Source organism: Nyctibius grandis, chromosome 14 (assembly GCF_013368605.1).
Source record: "Nyctibius grandis isolate bNycGra1 chromosome 14, bNycGra1.pri, whole genome shotgun sequence".
NCBI classification, from domain to species: domain Eukaryota; kingdom Metazoa; phylum Chordata; class Aves; order Nyctibiiformes; family Nyctibiidae; genus Nyctibius; species Nyctibius grandis.
In genome coordinates, this window is record NC_090671.1 from 8,960,760 (window position 1) to 8,981,669 (window position 20,910).

General features: G+C 47.6%; 1 long non-coding RNA gene across 2 annotated transcripts; it reads left to right on the forward strand.

Moving 5' to 3' along the window:
* Positions 1-5,082: 5,082 nt before the first annotated feature.
* On the forward strand, positions 5,083-15,799 carry LOC137670260 (uncharacterized). 2 transcript variants are annotated; one of them, XR_011049229.1, is made up of 2 exons: positions 5,083-5,157; positions 11,682-15,799. It is a non-coding gene; the product is annotated as an uncharacterized lncRNA (long non-coding RNA). The 2 variants fall into 2 exon arrangements; XR_011049230.1 differs by lacking the exon at positions 5,083-5,157 and adding an exon at positions 10,882-10,952.
* Positions 15,800-20,910: the final 5,111 nt, after the last annotated feature.

The window sequence follows — 20,910 nt, forward strand, 5'->3', positions numbered from 1 at the left end:
ACCAGTAAAGGAGCTTTTCAAGGCATAAAGACTGAGATCTTTGTTCTCGCTCTGGTCCTGCAATAGTGAGTGAGGTATCTGCTGATACACAGAGGGGGCTGAAACCTTCCTGGCCATATAGCATCCCCTGAAGACCAGTGGGGCAGCAGCACCTGGGGTTTGTGGTGATTTTTAGCATGTCTGGACCCCACGTGAGGACCGGGAGAGGCAGAGCTACCTCCTGCCAGCTGGGAGCTGTGCAAGGGACAGAGGTACCTGGTGATCAGTGTGGTAGAGAGACATACCCACTCCTTTGAGCTGGGAACTTCATGCTCTTCACTTCATCTCCATCTTGCTCCAGGTCTCTAGGTCAAAATGGCCTCCAGTTTGGGGAGGTATTTTCTAGACACAGACCCTACTCTGATGGTTTGAACTGTGTTTTTTAGAAGCTGGACTCATGTCTCAGCTGTAAAACACTTCTGTACGTATCTGTCCAGGGAACGGCCATACCACAAAGGTGGTCTACAGGAATAGTGCAAGGAGTATAGCTGGAGCTGCAGAAAAATCTTATAAGCACTTATAAGAGAGCTTGTAAGTGAACCTGACTGAGGATAAAACTCTACAACTGCCTTTTAAAGTTGATTTTATCTCATTCTCTCCTTTCATCCTGCTTTCATACACATTGCCATGAGGGAATAGTTAGTTACCTGCTATTGATAGTTTGACACCTTCATATGATATCTGAACAGCAGAGAGAACTCCAGCTAAGCATCTGACCATGATCTAGGAGGTTGTTTTGCTCGTGATGGTGGGAAGTAATTTTCTTCTGCTGGCTGCAGAAAGCCATGGTGCCATTCACATTGCCTCGCTCTCCCACAGCTGCAAATCCCCCCAGCAGCTCACACATTTGTCCACCTGTAAGCCCTCTAAGAGGCAGTGTATTAGCTCCCTGCAAAGACGCAAGAGAGAGCTTAGAGTTGCATGAAGTCTCAATGGGCTTCCCTTACACATTTATGTCCAAAACCCTCCAGTTGAGGGATCGGACCCCAGGAAGGCAGGGATCACTGAAATGACTGAGCTGGCCTCTTGCCAGCCAGTAAGGCAGCCCTGTAATGTTGTTGGGAAGAGATGAGATGTCTCCTCTCCCCCCTCTTTGTAGGAGTGGTACTTCTTGCTGCATTTGGTACTTTTTAAGGGTTTGGATTTGCTCAGCAGGGTGTAAGCGCTTCTGCTTTGGTGGCTAGGCAGGGAGAGACCAGTTGCTTTCAGTAGCTTGCAGATTCCCCTGGCAAATCTTGAGCTTGAAAGTTTCTATTCTTTTTATATATATATAAAATTACTATTATATTTGTATATAATATATAAAATATAATTTATGCATTATTAAAGAGGCTATGACAGTATCAGCAATCACTTAGCAGATCATGTTATACCTCATGTATCACCATACAGCATGCAGATACTCTTAAGAGTGCCTTGCTTGCATAATAGCTTTAATAGCTATAACAAGGCAATTAGTACATTGTTCCACTTGAACTTTAACAGAGTAATTGGCAGTAAGTAATCCCCCTCTGATGCAGTACACAGCCCATGTTGTGAACAAATATCAGAGCAGCCCTGTTTACAAAATGGGGGAAAAAAAAAAGTCACAGCTGCTGATTATGACCAAGGGGGTGGATTTTGGGTTGATGTTCCATGATGACGAAGGTGCTGCGGACACCAGAGGCGGATCAGGAGAGCTATGAGACGTCTCACTGGATGTGGCATCCCGATGGGCTGCATCTCTGCGGCTCTGAACAAGCAGGGTGTATTGCTTGGTGCCTTGGCCATCCTCAGAGCACAAGGCTGGGGGATCGGCAGCACAGCACTGCTGTGGTTTTTCATGCATGCGAGAGGATGGATATGTCCTGGCTTTGCAGCCCTTCCCCTAGGGTGAGGGGTGCATTCCCGCATCGGTCAGAGCAGGAGGCTCTGTTTTGGCAGCTGTCCGGGGACTCCTCCTGCCACTGCTGTCCTGAGCTGGGCCAGGGTGGGATGAAACGCTCCATCTCACTGGTGTCTGTCAGCATAACCATCACAGTAAGTGCTTGTCCCCTGTGGGTGCTTTAGCCCGGATGCTCTGCACCTAATGGTAGGCACGTGGGGTCACATCCCCCAAAACAGCTCTGTACACGGTGCCCCAGGGGAGGGGACAGATTTATCCCCCAGGCGTGGCACTGACAGGTGCAGAAGAGACTCTTCCTCCCTGCCCAGAGAGAGATTGGCTTTGAAAAGGGGACATTTAGATAGCAGAGATCCTTTTTGGTATCCAAAGAATCAGAGCCTCGGGAGAGGCCAGCAAAGCTCTTTGGCATGGAGCGCTTAACCCCAAACACTCCTGAATTTCCAAACACGTTTCCGATCCTCGTTGCAGTGATGTTGGTGGGTAAGTAGAGGCTTTAATGCAGCTTTGTGATTTGAGGTTCAATGTCTAAATTGTGCTCTGATGCCTAATAGATCCCCTATCAGGGAAAGGCATTTGTTTCCCGTGATGGATGGAGTGGATGCCAGCAGACTGCTCCTCCTGCACCCAGGAGCTGAGCCGTGCTGCCTGTGCACATTCCTGGTTTTCTGGAGAAACTGCTGCTTGTGTCAGGGAAGCTCTTCCAGGCTGCCTTTATGATTTCATATGAAAAGAAAAGGAAGGAAGAGGGAGGAAGCTTTTTTAAACCCATGTCTTGCCTGATCTCTCCTCTGATCATGCCCCATCTCTGATCCTCCCTTCTGGGTATCTGAAGTGTAGGTGTTTGATGTGCATTTGCTAGCAACCGTGTGTTCAGCTTTGTGAAACACATAGGTATGAAAGGCCGCTTACCACGGGGAGTTTGTGATTTGGAGAAAACAGGAAATGATATTTTGGGCAGTGCTACAGCAGATGAGTTTTTCTTGACCCCGTGCTTTTGAACAGAATTGGTTGTGGTATTGTCTAGGACCAGATGCATAATTAATGATTTATCCTGTTTTTTACAGATTTTTATGACATGGGCGTCGTAAAAAAATTTCCAACCATGGAAGGTAAGGAATGTTTCCCAAACTTCTGAGATAATACTCAAATGCTGATTTCAATAGCAGTTAGAGATAGTTTCCCATGGGATGATTATTTGACACGTGCATCATGGTAATGTTGATAGAAAGCAGAGTCCCTAGTGCTGGGTGTTGAAGCTGTAGCATGAGGGATGCCTCTGCCTTCCGGAGCCCAGGCTTGGTGGGGAGTGTGGACAGCTGCTCAGGGCCCTGGCGAGGGGGAAGGCAGTGATATTTGGGTGAAAGGAGTTGGGGAGTCCCCAGGACACCATGTCCAAGTCCAGCCTCGCCTCGTGTGAAGAGCTGCCTGGCTGCACCGAGACTGAAAATGGTGAAATTCCTCCTCCAGCACAGGCAGGCATGGAGGGACAAAGTGTCTCCAGTTCATGAAGCCCCTGTGCAGGACCGCAGCGTTGCTGTGTCCTGGGGCAGTGCTTTAACCCCAGTGCATCCTTCCCTCCTTGCTGATGGCCCTGGGGCTCTGTACCCTCTGGAGGATGCCCTGGCTGCGCTCCTGCCACACACCTCCAACAAAACCCCCATGACTAACTCAAGCATTTCCCATCTGAGCATCACAGGACCTGCTCGGTTTGGCGGCGGGTCTGTGGGTGGACATCAGGTGCAACAGGGAGCACGGGAATAGGAGGGAAACCGGTCAGGAACTCCAAGCGCTGCTCTCGTTCCACCCAAACTCCTTCAGCAGCTGGATCCCCCACTGCTCCTGTTCATAAAAAGCAAATGACTTCTCAGATTTATTAGTTACCTCCAGGTGCAATTTATCAATCCCAGGCTGGGCCCTGCCCTGGCAGCTGGGGAGAGCCCTGTGTCTTTGATTAATGTGCTATCCCCCACAATGGTGGCAGATTTCTTACTGGGGTTTAATTCTAACAGATTCTTAAAAATAACAAGAAGCATATTTAGTGAGCTGTTTAAGAGGATGCAGAGCCGAAGTGTGGTTCATTCTCTAAGGCTTTGAAGTATTTACAGAAGGGGCTAAGGAAACCTTCATGGAAGCTGGAAGGGTAAAGGGGAATCTTGCTGTAGGATAAATGGGGAAGGGGGGAAAAAGGGATCAAATACAACAGCTCACAATGGAAACGGGAGACTGAGGGGTTTCTAGACAGGAGTGAAGCAATGGGAAGCAAGGTCTCGAATAGAATAAGCAAAAAAAGTTAAGGATCAGGCTCTTGCAAACAGGACAGAGTCCTTTAAACAATCCACATATTGTTTCTGAAATGGTTGTGGAAGAGCAGAGGGACATTCAGTGGGAAAAATAAGAAAAACTAGGGAAAATGAGGGGAAAAAGAGAAGCCCCCAAACCTTGGACTGTAATACGGAAAACACTGAAGCCTAACCACAGCCCTTCCCCTAGTACTTCCCCCTCCACAAACATGCATCAAGAAGATGACTTTTCCCATCTTCAGTTTCTTCTCCTTTCAGCCATGGCCAAAAAAGAAAACGTTACGTACAGACCTACCTTTTGGAGATCGAGCCAAGAGGAATTCTTGATCCTTTGGCCTTTTTTTCACAGATGGATTTATATTCACTTTTCTCTCCTTTTCAACGACACCAAAGCCATTTTCTCATGGGTCATTGTCCATGCTGGAAAGCAAGACAGGCCCACACAAAGGTGAGAGCAGAGCAGTTTGCTCTTTTCCATTGGGATGCTGGATTGAGATGGTTTGCAAAAACTCCACCAGACCAGCATCAACTTGTCCCCTCAGTGCCTGTGTCAGCTGCTGACAGCCCTCCTAGGTGCAGCAGTTTAGATTTCAGTGTGACAAAGTGTTTTCACACCCTTCTTAAGGAAGAACATCATAACCCAGTTAAAGGGCAGTGTACTCCAAGCTTTCAATGCATATTTATACCATCTATTTTAGGTATCTACTTTCAGATCCTTCTATATGGTCAGTGCAAAAAAAGATATGCGCCTCTGGAAGGTGATTCACAGCACCTAAAATAGACTCCTGTTCTCAGATATCCTCTCTCTGCACTAATTATAGAAGGAGGCTGGAGATTTAAGCTCCTCGTTTCAGCATGTGAAGGTTGATGCATGCAGGCGAGAGCAATAACCAGCTCTTTGTTTTCCTTGACGCAGGGAGGGAGACAGCTGGGGTGAGTGTGTGCACGTTATCTTCAGCCCAGTTTGCTGGTTTACAGCTTCACTGCACTGCTTCCATGTGCTCCAGAGAAGGGTGTTGAAGCCCCCACAGGTACCCACAGACTTGTTCAGGCTGCTGGTCTGCTCTGCTGCTGGTAAACGCCGTACCCACCTTGCATGGCCAGGGGGGCTGGTGGAATGGTAGGGGTGCAGGTTACAGTGCCCACCCAGGTTACACTGGCACTGCTGCATGATGCCATAGGAAGAGAGCTGAGGTGCCTGGCTCTGTGCATCTCTTCCAGAAAGGCCCATGGAGGAGAAACACGCTGTGGTTTCCTCTAGTGTCATGACACTGTCTTCTAAGCTGAGTAACAGCAAAGTTGGTTTTGAGAAGGATGCATAAAAATATTAACATGTGGAGTTAGCCTGAGACTTGGGGCTGGCATTCACTTGCTTTCCTGCTGGTGGAAAGAGAACAAAACAGTGTGCCTGTGGGCAAGGACAGAGGAGCACGGGGTGGATTTGCCCCATCGTGTCCATCCTTCAGAGCAGGGATGCCACAGCTCAGAGTGGCACAGCCTGGATATTTTCCTTCCCCTCATCCTCACTTTGCATAGCTGTCTCTGGAGCCACAGTTGAAAATTAACCCCAGAGTTAGCCATTTGTAAACCAAGCTGACAGGAAATTGCTGGCTTTGTGCTGAAGAAGTCATTACCTTAAGCTTTATTGCCGTGTGCAGAGTTTACTTGTGACAAAGTAAATGTGCAGAGATGTCTGTAAATAGGGCTGGGATATTGCTGCGTTAACAGCTCCATGGTAAGCTATCAATCAGCAGAACAGCGTGTAAGAAACCATTAAAAGCCACTGTTGTAAACGCAGAGTCTCCCGTGTGCGCATGTGTGTGAGCTCTGCACCCCACCAGCAGGTTCTTCCATCGCTGCTCCCCTGGTTAAGTAAAGCCTACTCCTCATAGGGTTTTTAGAGGATGCTTTGTAGCCCTGATGTGTCATCAGAGATGTTGATGGCATCTGGGAAGAGAGGGTTGCAGGGAGCGCTGGGCTGAGGGTGGCCATCTGGAAGAGCTTGGCTGAATGCAGTGTGATCATTGGGACCCCATCACTTTGGAAGGAACAGCGTTGCTGTAGAGCTGGTGTGAGAGCCTGGTGTTCTTTGGGGTTTTGGTCTTGTCCATTAATGTTATGGTTGTGAAGGGGAGAGGGGTTTGCTCTGTAATATCAGCATAGAGCTCATTTAAAATAAATGAGGTAGTAGATGCACCACTCATGCTACCTGAACTGCAGGAGAAGTTGTGCTGGGAGGAAAACACATGTATGGAAAGTAAGTAGATGTCTCTGTGGTTGGTGTGTGTTTAGATGACATAGGTGGTGCCTAGAAAGAGCATCTCCCCTCCACACGCTGTTCCCTGGGCTGCTGGTTAGGTGTTTCTGGCATCCAGGCAGCTCTGGCTGCAGAGTGGCTGAGCTCTCCTCCAGCTTGCAGAGCTCTGGCAAGCAGGACATGCGGGTTTCTGGCTTATCTGTGTTTTCTCAGGGTGGCCAACAGCCTGCCTTCATGTCGTCTGAGCACTTCAGGATGTCTGGAACTTTTTATGTGCCTCTTCCCTCCGAGTCAGCCCCTTACTTCTGATGCCGTTTTGTTTTTTGCCAGAACTGTGACAGCCCACCGCAAGCACATATTTCTGGCCTTTCCTGGCTTCTGCCGCTGGTGGGAGTGATAAGGTCAGACAGGGAATAAAAACTCATTGCCTGGGGATCACCAGAGGGGCAGACCGGAGGAATTTCCCAGGCACTGGCTGTACAGGGCTGGACCGCTGCTCTCTGGCGAGGGGCAGAACCGAGGAAGCCAGAGCCCTGTGCTGGCCATTGTATACAGACACCTTCCTCCAGAGCAGCAGAGCTGTTCGGGGGCTTCTGCAGGTGCTACAGTTTAGGGTGGTTTGGGAAGGGAAAGGGGAGGGCTGAGAGGTGGCAACAGACATCAGATTATGCTGCAGGTTTCTTCCCTCTCAGTCCTCATTCTCACAGCTCTTGCCTCTCCTGTGCCCAGACGTTGCAAGGTTTTGTGCAGGCTGATAAAATCGTGTTTCCCCACAACAAAACCCTGATGCTGGCCTGACAGACTTGGTGCCGCTCCCACCGCTTGGCCCAGGAGGGGAAGACACAGAGCTGTGTATTTTGCTGCCTCCCAGCCTTGGCTTTGGAGTGCCCGTGGCTCTGTTTGATGCTGGGGAAGGGATTATTTTTTTACTCACTCTTCAGCTGCCCTTTTCCTGCAGGCAAGTCCCTTTGGCACGCAGAGGGAATGGCACCCAGCCACCCTGCACGAGAAGCATCCAGCTGTAACTCGGCATCTGCTCCCTCCATGCCAGGAGCCCAGTGCCGCTCTCGCAGCCAGACACCCGGCTCTCGCTGGGGAGCGAGCCAACGGCGCGTTTGGCCCAGGGTGTGCAGAGCTCCCTGCTGACATGGAGCTTTTCCTTTTCATCCACAGCTGTGGCATCCCTGTGAGCCCGATCAGCCTGACTTCCATGGTGCCAACCTGCCTGAAAGCTGCATCCCGCTTCCAGGTTCTCCTCTCTTCAAGACTCCCTGAGCCTGCGGCTGTGGTGCCGGCAGTCTCCCGTCCGCTCACCCCTTATCAGTGGGAAGCAAAAGGGCTCCCTCAGGGCCTCTGCCGAGCTGCCCGGCACCTTTTCCAGTCAGTGGAAATGGTTGGCAGAGCACACAGAGAGCTTTGAGGGACCCAAAGCATAGCTGAAGCTCCGACACTGGGAGCCACATGACAGTCCCTCAGCTTTCCCTGCTCTGTGGGGCGTGGGAAGGACGGCCAGTGACTGCTGGATCCCCACCTAGGGCAGGGACATCGGCTTGCCAGTGCCTGTAGTGAGGGCTGTGGCGCGCTCCCTGCCCAGGCTCTGCTAGGGACTGTGCATCCCTGGGAAATGCAGCCCCGAGGGGTGCGATGGCAGGAGCTGCTGGGGAACCTTCCCATCAGATGCTTTAAACAGAAAATGCTTACCTTTCCCTTCCAAAACTCAGCTCAGTGAGATAAATATCCTGAATTTACACACTTGAAACTGCCATTGCAACACTAAAACATAACTTTTTTAAAAATTTGAGATGACTTTATGTGTTGAAACATCAGTTAATTGTTACCAAAAGTATTTAGAGAATAACCCAGGGGCTCTATGGCTGCTGGGTTAAACTGAGCGTGGCTTGCTCTGAGGATGTGTGTCTGGGTTGCTGGGGAGTGAAGGAAAACTGTCCCCAACGCTGGGGTCTGAGGGATCTGCAATGGCTCTTTCTCTTGTGGATTCTCCAGTGTCTGATCAAGGCTGAGCCCATGCTGCAGCCTTTTGTTCAGTTGAGGTTACTCATAACATCTCTCTCCTTTATGTGGATGTCTATTTTTGCAAACCTTTGAGGAACTGAATAGTCTCTGAGGCTGTTATCTCTCTCAAATTTGGCTGAAATTGCTCAATGAGTTCAAAGTTGTTGCGGGAGACACAGACAGGGTGAATGTATGAGCCACAGGAAATCAGACTGACAAGCTGAAATGAGAAACACTTTAAACTTGTCAAAACAGAAAGCCTTCCCAGTGGTCTGACCTGACTTTTTGTCCAGATTATTGGTCCCTACAGCTTCCCAAGGTCCTGCCTGCTACCCCAGCCCCGAGGGGCTCCTGAGAGCTCCATGTTGCAAAGCACAGCACCAGCTGTGCTCACAGTACAAGGAACTCTTGGGATTAGCAAGAGGCTTGGCACCAGCTTTTCCTGTGGCCTCTCAAGTCTGGGAGAGTGGAAGCCCATGGCCAGACTCCCATCCATGCCTTTACCAACCCACCCTGAGAGGAGATCGCATGACAAACTCATTTGATTTGTGCTTCCTTTTGCCAAATGCCTTTGATTGAAAAGGGATCTGACACCAGTTAATTAGACACAGGTGCAGGTTAGAAAAATAGTTGCAATAATGAATCTCCTTTTACTGGTCCCTGCTGCTGTTCCAGTAGTACTATCGCAGCCATTCACAGGGTGGTTAATCTTTTAGCTAGTGCTTTAAGCATTTTGTGCAGGGAGCTGCGCACCATCAAAAAGAATGAATGACCCTGTTTCTCTTCCCTATCGTGGCTATCAACCAGAGCTGTCTTTGGCATAGCTTCTAGGCTGATTTCTGGTTGAACATTAGAGGCAGAATTCATCTGTCCAAATCCACATCTAATTGTGGATGTCGACATCTGAGTTACTTGTCTAGACTCTTGTTTATAGGAAAGAAATGGGTACCCCAAGGACATGAGTCATTGTATGCTAGAGTAAATGTCTAAAATAGGTCAGATGAATCATTCTGTACATGGGCCTTTTTTCTTCTGTGACTATAAAGGGAGTCCAGAGTCACCAGGCTGGGGAGGAGCAGAGAGATGTCACTAAAGTACAGTGAGATGCATCCCGTGTCAGATAACGTTTCTGGGTATGCGCAGTCAGCTGCTCTTCTGTTTGCACATCTTTCTGACATCCTCTGTCCACTACTTCTTGCTCTTCCCATTATAAATAACCTGGGAATGAGATACCATTTTGTCCCTGTAGCAGTTACATCAATGATGAGTCCCAAGCACCTGCATCTTCTTGGTGTCATCAGACTGGAGTCAGCTTTATTCCAAACCTACAGCTAGGCCTGGGGCTCTGCTTTGTCCTCTTGTGCATCCCTCCTTTTCCCTCTCCAGTGGAATTCTGCCAGGGACCTGCTTTCCCTGCAGCCAGGTACATGCACTGCTTTGTCTTTCCCCATGAGCCATCTGCAAACATTTCAAGTGTCCTCGTGTTCCCTAGGCCAACACAACTTGCTCTGAGTTGCTCAAAATTTCCTCAAGGTGCTGGCAAGCAGCCAGAGTCCCCACCTGGGCTTTGGTTATTGCTTTTTTTCCCATCTCTGTTGTATCTGCTAGGGTGGGCACTGGCACCTGACTGAGAGGGACTCACAGCAGCTTAGAGTCACCACTGCTCAGATGAACAGCCATATCTGACTCGTGTTGATACACAATCTCAGCTGGGAGGTCAGAGGTATCAGCCTGAAGCTCCTTTACCGATTTACTCCCGTCTTACTGCTGTTTGTTGAACAAAATATAAAAAATATGACTTGCAAGTCCTCCCAAGTAGGCTTGGAGCCTAGTCCTAGAAATATAGCATTACTGTAACAAAACCAGTGCTGTGCTGATAAATGGGATAGTGGGAGGAGGGAAAGAAACTAGTCATAACACATGGTGCAGGAGATGAGGGAGGGAAGAAAAGAAAACTGAAGAGTGCAGATAAGATTTTTGCTGCAGGTGTTTTCCCAAGTTTTGGCTAGGAGACAAAGGAAACCCCACAGACTATCCAGATAAGCCCCTTAGGTTAGCTGAGCACTGTTTCATTTCTCAGTAGTGTTATCTAGGTCCTCTGGCCTCTGCAAAATCCCAACTTTATTCTTTTCTCAAATAGTATTTTATTAAAAAAATCATCTCTGTGATTTTTTTTTTTTTTTTTTTTAAACCATACTGGAACCTGGGAATATTTTCAGATGCTGGTGAGTTACATCCTCATGTAGGAACACGGATGTGCCTGTGGTCTCTTTCCCCTTAATGGTATTGACTTTGACTTTAGTTGGTTCAATCTGGCTCTGGATCCACATGTCCAGTTCTGACATTTGTGAGACTCAGCTCCTTGCAGCTGAGGGCTGTGGGACCAGATCACGGGCTGCACGAGTGGCTCAGAAGGAAAGAAGAAACGATCCTCTCCCCTGGAGACCTGAGCCACAAGGTAGGTGGTTAGGCAGCAACCGCCTTTTTCAGCATGGGAAACAGCTGGGACTGGAAGCTGTTGAATGAGGTGCAACAACCTTTCTGAGCAGTCCGGCTGAGTGCCTGAGTGAGAAACCCAGTTGAACTTCCTACCAGAGAAGTTAAATTACGTATCATAATAGATGTATTCCTGAGAACCGGGCATGCACGAGCACTTGCTGGAGATGAAAGCTGATGGAACATGCAAACCGAAACCACAGCGAGCCTTGCTCTGCTCTGAACGGTTTCCCACTAGGAAACTCCTCACCACAGCAGCCAGCCTTTCTATTTGCTCTGCAAAGTATTGCCCATTTGTATGTGGCTCTGTGGCAGGAGGCACTCCAGGAGGCTGCTCCCTTCTCAGCACTCATTGCTGACAGTAAACAGAGTCGGGATGACTCACAGGTGTTTTCCCTTCCATCACGTAGGTTCAAAATCAGCCCATGTTAATAACGAGCAAACATCATCATTCATCTGATGGTGTTTAGCGCTCTGGTATGAAATAAGTTGCCAATTCCTGTCCAGTTCCTAGTAGGCTAATACCTACTTTGTAAAAAGACCTGTCCTGACACTCACCAGAAAGGTTGACATTTGACTGAATTAGCTGCCCAGCATAAAGTCATACCTCCCCCCATTCCACACCTCTTTGTCTAACCTAGCTCTTCTTCTCCTCTTTGTCTAACCCAGCTCTTCTCTTTATATCTTACAGGCCCTCTGTGTTTTCTCCTTATATCCAGAGTGAACCTTACAACTCAAGCTCAGCAAATCTCTTGAAATCCATTTGCTCTTGGAAGCTTTCTCACTGCATGATACCTGTGTGTGCTGTTGTCCTGCAAATACTGACTTAGAGATTTTCACTGATGCTGAGATGTCATTACTGAAACTGAAGCAGATGGTAGAGTGGCATTGAAGTAATACTATGGAGATTTTCCCAAGGTGTCGTGTATTTTCCACAATTATGAAGCACTTGAATGGCTCACCTGAGGAGGCTACAAGACCTCCACCTGGGGAAGATCTTTAAGAACAGTGAACATTTGTCAGGGATTATTACCCAGTCCTTTCCTGGGGAAGGAGATGAACTATGCAGTTTCCTGAGGTCTATTCCAGTCCCAGGAAACCCAACCAAGAAACTCAACAGATGCTGAAAGGGATGTAACGTTTAGCAATGGAGAGGAAATGTTCAAAGAAAAGAGCTTATTTCAGTTTCAGGGCTGATTTCTCAGCAGTAGTGTCAAGTTTGACTAGAGTAAATCCTGCCACATTCAGCATTTGAAACGTTCGGGCAGCAAATTATACCTAATTCTCAGGACAGGAGGAAATCAGAGTGCAGTCTTCTTGGGGCAGAGCACGTGGAGGTTTGCTTTGCGTTCTGTCTGACACACGCTGGGGCAAAGTACAAACACGACCACTTGAAATTTCCTCCTAGTATTTAGATACTTCTTAAAAAACAATAATGATATTGGAGACAGAGCAGTGGCTAGGCTCAATCTGATTGTAGGTTAATTTGCATTAAGTGCTTTTCAGTTCTTTCTCTTTAATATCATTCTCATGCCTGGCCTGTGTGTTGCTCATTTCCTCTAGTGGAGAAGTGAGAAGCACATGCAGTGGAAACCAAGCAAGCCAATAAAAATGACGTGGCAGAGGGAATGAGAGGAGGGATGCAAACAATCCCTGTTTTGGCTGATAAAGGCATCCTCAGGAAGTTTGCATCTTGTAGGAGTCTGTCATTTTGCTGGACTGGGGAGAGGAATGGAAGAAAAATATATGCACAAAATAAGCATTTCCCCTTTTGATTTGATTTCCATAATATTTTAGTACTTATTCTGCTTTAGCACAATGTGAGGCAGAGATCCAGGTCTCCTCATTCAGGTCTCCTGATGCTTTGACAGGGATGCAGGACTTCCAGTCTCCTCTTACTGTGGTGTCCAGCTGTGGAAAGCTGACCAGAAGTGAAGTGGGAGAAGAGGAGGCTCCTGCAGTTTGTGCTACCTTATTTTCCAGATTGTCATATTTCCCCAAACCAAGTGACGTGTTATCAGAGGGATGCCCTTCCTGAACTTGTGCAGTTACTTAATAGGCACAGACCAACACGGTCAGTGAAATCACATCCTGGAGCATCACGTTGTGCACCACAACCATGTGCTGCCAAGTCAAGAAGCCACCAGCGGAGCACTCCAGCCAGCCCGCTGGTCCCAGGCCCTTGCTGAACGCCAAGCCCTCGGACAGGCAGGCTGCTGTGTCAGGCTGTGTGGTTTTCACCCACTTCAAACAGTGTAAGTGGCAACACAGCTTGTAGTGACATGGCATCGGAAATCCCCAACATGCAACTGCGCAGGAAGGTCACAGCTCAGTCAGAACAGCACATTAAACATTAAACGCTCCATTTATACGCGCTAGTGGCGTGATGCCAAGATGAATCCGAAATGATTAAATCTCCAGCCGTGTCGGCTCCTTTCACAGCAACATAAAACATTTTGCTTCGCTAGTCAATGCGATGATGTTGTGCCGAGGACAACAGACTCGGGCTCTGAGCCCTGTTCATCTCAGCAATTTGTCATTAAAATGCATCTCTGGCTGAGACGCATTACTGGGGTTCCTGGAGGTTCAAGCTGCTGCTTGGTTAAGATGCACAGCAGTTTCCATTGGCCAGATGACTCACCTCAGCCTCCCTCGTCACCCGCATGAGACAAAGGCAATTGGAAGGCAGAGGAGAAAATAACAAACTGTTGACCACATCGTAAATCCAAAGACATGGCAAAAACAGGGCTTAGCTCATTCATGCAGGAAATATTGTAAATGAAACCATAGTGTTCAGATACAGTGTCTGCTGAGAAGGAAATCTCTTTTGGTAGCTTGCACCTGTTAGATGTAAAAAGAAAGGGACTGGATTTCTTAATTTTGCAGGAGTCTATTTTTTTCCTCAAAAGACAGCATATTAAAACTGCAAAAATTGGTAAATAGAACCCTACAAGAAGAAGAAATTGATTTTGGATCTGATCAGAGCAAAGCTCTTAATCTTTGCTCCTCTTTTATAGAATTGCTGCCTCTGTGGGCCTAGGACCTACCGCTTTATTCAGTCTGTACTCAAATGGAAAACTGCCAGGAAAGGGAAAGAATCGTAATTTCTTTTCTCTTTCCTTGATTAAAAAAAAAAAAAAAAGGAAAAGAGAGATTTGGATCAATTGTTCTGCTTTGGTTTTTGTGCTCCTCAGGTGACAAGAGCAAGTGAAGACTGTCTTGTAACCCCTTAATGAGGCATTTCTTAACAGGAGTCCTCGGAGAGCCCAGGGATGGGATCCCTGATCCTGTCCCTGCTCCAGGGCAGGGCAAGGTGTGGTACGAGGTTACACAGAGCGGGAATAGGGGCATGGACCCGAGCAGGCTCTAGCTGTTGGCTGATGTTTTGGAGATTGTTGCCAGTGGGCACAGATGAGCACAACCCTCCAACTGCTCTTCTGTGTGGCTGGGAGTTTTAAGCAGAATGGGAATGAGTGAATCCCAGCCAGACTGAGCAGATTTGAAGACAATGTGGTGGAGGAGAGGTTAAAACCGGTCCCGGAGGCTCTAGGCGATGTACATACATCCCATCTTTTACTCCTCGTGTTCTGGAGGTTGCAGTCCTTGGCCTTCCCTGTGACGTACCCAGCTCATCAACCTCACTTACAAAATTGCTGTTAATTGCACAGTTTGCCAGCTATCGCTAGCACGCATGTATGCCACAGGTGGGTAAGGTTCACCATATGAACAGCAGGTCTAACCTTGAGGCCAGCCTGTAGAGCATCACCAATAGCATTCGTGTGAAGTGGTGCTGCTACAAAAAATGAAGTATACTGAGTGCAGATGACATGTCCACATAGCGAGCTGATGTGCACAGGCAAACCCATGCCTTGTGCAATCTGATGAACCATTTTGCATCCTGCATCATTTACAACTCAAAAGCCTTCGGGCTTTACGTAGCAGCAGAAACAAGTTCTGCCAAAGGCTCTGGAAGTGACTGCAGAAGTCCCCTGTGATGGCACCCTGACTCAGACAGAGCTTTGAAGAGGACCTGTTTCATCTTCAGTTGAGGTCTCCAAAGAAGATTGAGAAGATTTAAGCATAAAGAAAAAAATAACAAACAATTGGATCAGGTTTTATTGGGGGACATTGAACTTCACAAATGGAGAGAATGCAAAGTAGCTGCCTCTGCCCTCCCTGCCCTCTGTCTGCCTGCAGGTGTGTCTTTGCTTCCAGAACTGGTTTTATCTCAATGACTGTCTGAGCTGCAGCACACTGCCAGGGAGCTTCCCTCCATCGCAGGCAAGGCCCAGCTGCCTGCCATCAGCAGCCTCTGCCTCCCTTGCCTGGGGCACTCTGGTGTCCCACAGAACTTTCTCCCCGGGGCAGCAGAGATCATCACCCTCCTGGGTGCCCAGATGGCCTCTTCTTCACAAAGGAGAAAAATACTGTCATCAACAAGGAAGCAAAACCCCATGTACCGACCGCCACGCTGTTGCAATGGGGAGTTCCTGACGGGAAATGCACACCATAACAGCACACTTAGGAGTAGGGTGTCTAGAAATTTGGCAGGAAACCTCCTCTGCAGACTGGCATGCGATCAGGAGATAGTCAGGCGAGCATCAAAGGAAGGGAAATTAGTATCTAGGTTTCATTTCTGTGGCTTTAGTTGAGTCAGCCTGGTATGATGCTCATGTAGCTGCCTCAACACTGGAGAAGCAACGCTGTCTCCCCTCGCCCCTCTCCTGGCATCGAGATCTCACAGGTGTCTCCAGCAGTGCCTCAATATTTCAGTTTCCTATTTGTTAATAAAGCTGGAGGCTTTGAAAAGTCCTGTCTGACTTAATCACTATTGATCACAGATCTGAGAGCCCTGATGTGAAGGAATTTTAAATTTCCAGCTGCTGGCTGTTTAATAACTTCTGACTTCAAAAGCTCTAGGAACCTTCTTTTCCTTTTAAATACACTTTGCACTTAAGGAAAATAGAGTTGGTCCCTCATTAATGTGTACTTCTCCCATAATTATACAAGTGTTTGTAGTGCAAACGCTCAGTTCTCGTGCCATGTGCATGTTCTTCATTCATGAAATCAATAGGCAATAAGCAAGGTCCATTTCTGATCTTTATAGAAGTCATTTGCTGCGAGGGCAAGTTTTACTCAGTCTCAAAAGGTAGATGTAAAATTGATGGTCTTAAAAACCACACAAGCCTCCTGAGCCAACAGCTCACTGTCCCCAAATAAATGGATGCATATTTTCCAGTACAATGTACATAAAATCTGAGGACAGGATTTTTCTCTCTGTGGTGGCCCTTAAGCTGTCCATGGGCAGGACGGTTTTCTGTAGCGTGCTGAGCTGCTCCTGCTGCAAGCCCTGGCAAATGAGGGGCTCGTTAGGGCTATATTGGAGATCTCATCTCAGGCAGGTCACAGCAGGCTGACCTCTGTCTCCTGGTTTCTGTTTCTGGGGGTCTTGCGTGCAGACCTCTTGTCCTGGCACCTTGGAGGGCACTGCTGCACCGAGCCACCCTGCGTGGCACTGGCACCTTGTCCCTGCTGCCCGGGGACGTGGAGTTCTGAGAGAAGGTTGGTCCCTAGGCAAGCTGAGGAGCTAGCAAAGAGGCTTCTCGAGCACAGAGGGTGACAGTCTGAGTTATAGCCCTGAGTCAGGGAGCATGAAGGAAGCTGGAAATTATTACGGAGTGTACGGGGGAGCTTGAGTAGCGGAGAGATTGCAGAAACCATGCTAATCCCCAGGGAACTCAAACTGTATAATTTACACGGGTTTATGGCTGAACTTACCTTTACAGTCATGCTCTTGGAAGAGAGTTTACTTAAAATGGTGGGGATACATAAATCTCGGGCTAAAAGAGAGGCTGAGCAGGGTCAGGTTTATAGGGCGGAAGATGGGCACACCTTCAAATGCACACAGCCTTCCTGCGCGGCTTGTGCAGGCACAAAGGCAGCGAGGGGCAGACAAATCTGGCAGCTTCGTCCCACACGAGGTGAGGTGGTGCTTGGTGATGCTCAATGGGAAGTGGTACGAGTGGGTGTTACAGCCTCCTGGAGACAGGGTTATTCTGGATGCAAATGCTCAGGGGAGCTTTGTGAAGGTTCTCGCATAAAACTGAGGCTTGATAGTTCTGAGTTTGGGTTTTTTTCTGGTTTTGGCAAAAAAAGAAAAGAAAATATTCTCACCTCCCCATGTCTCCCCTTTCCAGATCACCAGGGCGACTAAAGAACGTGAGCTAAAAACACATGCAAAGCGTGATGTACACCTTCCAGCTTCTGAAACAAATGAAGTGGAGGTCCCACACATGACAGCTTTCTTCACTGACCAGTTCTGACTCACCATCCTTCTGGAGAAGTCATGAGACATAGTGAAACCCCATGGTCTCAAACTGTTTATAAAATGTGCAGGAAGGCATTAGTCCAACTAACTTAATAATGTTTTTTGGTACTGAGACACACTCAGCTGTGCAGCCTGGGACAGAAAACCAAAAGTGTGGGTGGAGCAAAGTGGGGAACTGCCCAAAGCTACACAGAGCTGCATGCAAGGCTGGGACCAGCACTGGGCATAAAAAAGATCTCCAGTGATCCTGAATCACATTTTTCCTTGAAGGCGGCAGAAAAAACTGGTGCTGAGCTGACACTCAGTTTTTTCCTCTGATTCCATTCTTCTCAGATATATGTGAACAAAAGGCAGTGAGGCACAATCCAGTGGCTTTTCACCTCAACCGAATAGTTCAGGATGAAATAGTTGCAGCGCGTGCTTTCAGATAATTAGGAGAGGAGGCTTCTCTGCATCATGTTGGATGGGGAGAAACTTGCTGGAGTTACATTCACGCTGGATTATATCTTCAAGCGGAGCTTGCAGCTCTAATGATGGTCCCTTGTGTACACACACCCTTGCACTGGGTGTGCACAACTCCTGCACTGGTGCCAAGCTGCTCTGCCCTGAAGGTCAAGTTTTCATCTATCATGAAGCATTTTAATGGCCTTTGGATATCTTTCTAAACCTGAGCTTGTGTCTTGATGAAACTTTTGACAGGCAGTGAATAACAGGGGCATTATTTATTCATGTCAGATGGGACTGAAGCATTCCTGGTTTCTTGTTTATCCTGCCAAAATGGTAAATGAAAAAATGGACTTTCTCTTTGACCTTGATTTTGGTTCGTGCTGTAGGTCCCTGAAGAAGAAAATATCTCAGTAGTAAGTGTCTTATTAACAGAAAGCATCTGAAGAAGGAAGAACAATATGTTCTGGTCCAAACTCGCAGCTGTGGCCACCAGCTGTGGCAGCCCTGTTGTTCCAGCTTTCCCTTTTATTTCAGTGGTAGCTTTAAAGAAGAGAGAGAAGAGCTCATGGGGAATCTGGCTTGGAAACAACCTGCTTCAACCTACAGAAAAACTCTTGGGTCTGTGAAGGACTTCAGCAGCCCAGGGGATAACCTGACACTTGGCTCCAGGGCCCTCGCAGGCAAGCCAGGGAATGCTAGAAAACCTGGGGATTTGGCAAGTGGAGATGCATTTAATAGCAGAAATTAAGCACGTGCCTTCCAACACATAAGATATATAAAGCCTTTGGCCAGACTCTGGACATCTCCTTGGAGATCATTACTGGTCTCTTTTCTATAACTTTGGGGGTTTTCATACTTAAGTTTGATTTTAGGTATTGGGAAGTGTTCAAAGGTCTTTGGCATGGACCTTGTAAGGCCGTTTCCCAAATAACTGTCTGCTCCTCAGGTTGTCTGTGACCTCTGTGGCCTCTGCTCTAGGTAGCTCTTTCCAGTACTGTCCTTTGAAGCAAGGACCGCATAGAGCATTTGGCACCTACTGAGTGTGGGAACATCTTGCTATCTGCTGCTGATTTGCCTCACCTACTCCTCCACTTTGTCCACGTGCTGTCGACTCTCCTCTTGGGAGATAATTCAAAGCAGGTACCCGGAAGTCCTCCTCTACTGGGATCTCTACCCCGGTGGCCTGGCAGCTTGGGCTGAGATGAAATAATTGTCTGCACCCGTTGGACCACAGCTGCTCTTTACAGAGTTTGGGTGCCGTTTTGTTCATGAGCTGGTCCTTGAACATTCTTCGAATGAAACATAATGAAAATAAATAAGTGAAAACACATTCCCCACACCTCCACCCCAATAAAACCTGTTGTGTACAGCTTTCTCTTACATAATCCATCTGACTCCAAGAACAAATGTCCCTAATTTCTTCCGAATGGTAGACTTTGTGGAGATTTAAAGGGCAATTTCTCTCTCTTTTTCTTTAGCTCTCACAAAGTATTACAATAAGGAACTGCAGTGACAGACCATACTTAAAGGCATGGTTTAGAAGTGATTCATCTGTGAAACAAGGTGTAGCATATTTTATTGTATTTTAGCAGTAAAATCTGTGCAGTCTAGCCCAGCTCTGTCGTACTGCATGGTAAATTATACTTACAGGAATCCCAGCCACCTAGCTGAAAATAAGTACCCTCTATGCAAGAGTTAATGCAGCAGATTTGTACTTAGACATGTATTTGTAAAATATTTAAGCTGCATGAAAAGGGCGTCTGTAGGAAGATATGATTACAGGATCACATAAGTGCAGCACAGCGCTGTCATATTTTAAGGTTAAAGAGCAATCATTAGCACTGGTGGCTGACGCTGCATGCGTGGAGGAAGGGGAGCCCTTTCAAAGGCTAAGTGGGGCAGGAGAGGTTGGGGGATCTGCTGCCCCAGCTGCAAGATGGCCCCAGCTTGAAGGACAGTGTGTTTACTGCTTATGGGACCCTCCTATATCGTCCTCTTACAGCAGAAGAAAAGAGCTATGGGAAATTGCCTTCTCGTAGTTCATGCTTTATGCCTGCTACACTCCCAGCAGAAAAGTGCAGACGATCAGGAGATGCTTTTCTCAACTTTATAGCAGCAGCTTGTCATTCCAAGGCTGCTAGTGCTTTCCAAAATCACACAGCAGTTTCACAAGCTCTCCAACATACCTGGGCAGTGCCTTGCAGCCTCTTGGCACAAAGCAGTTCTGTTTGCTAGTGCAACAGCTTTCAGGAAAGCAGAAACCCAAGGTATCGCTCCTTATTATAGAGAGGCTGAGTTAGACCTGCAGAAAAAAACACACATCTGCACCATGACCACAAAGCTCTGCTGAGTTTTAAGCAAGACAAACTTGAATCTTCTATAGGCTGGAGACTTATTTATTCTCATAGGACTAGCAGATTTCCAACCAAAAGGAAAGGAGGACACTTTCATGAACTACAGTACGAGGTAAAGTATTGGAAATGTTTGATTGTTGATGCCTGTCCTTAAATCACATGTGGTTTAAATAAGCTCCAATTCACTGAAGCATTTCATCAGCCTTCCATTGACTTCACTGAGCTCCGAGAGCATATTTAAAGTTAGGTGCATGCTTGAGTTTTGCTGAATCATACAGCAAATAAAATATGCAGAGCTGATCTTTAATATAACCTACTGATTCATGTGAAAACTGCACGTTTCCCGCAAAGCCTACTTTGAGTTAATTAATGGGCATTAAGGACTCACATTTTTCTAGCGAAGAAGGGCCCCAAGGGATCGCAGCAATTTGTGTTCATACCCTGAACGATACCAACGCAATCTTCCCATGGAGACAAAGCCCCAAGCACTCCCTCTGCGATAACCAAGCACTTACATTTGACGGATGGGTTTTAGCTGCCGCTGACACCCCATGGGTCAGGAGGGAGGACCTGGCCTCTGACCTGTCCCTTTCATCCCCTCCGGCTGGAAGCGTGCCCACTGCAGCACCGACCTGGGGGGGGATGAGGGGTGTCTGCACACTGGGGAAGCACAGAGGGGAGTGGAGGATCTGCCTTCTTGAACTTAAGTTCCCAATATTTTACTCAATCACACCAACTCCCATTGCTGTCGTTACAACTTTCTTCATGAGCTTGACAAAACGAGGCTATGA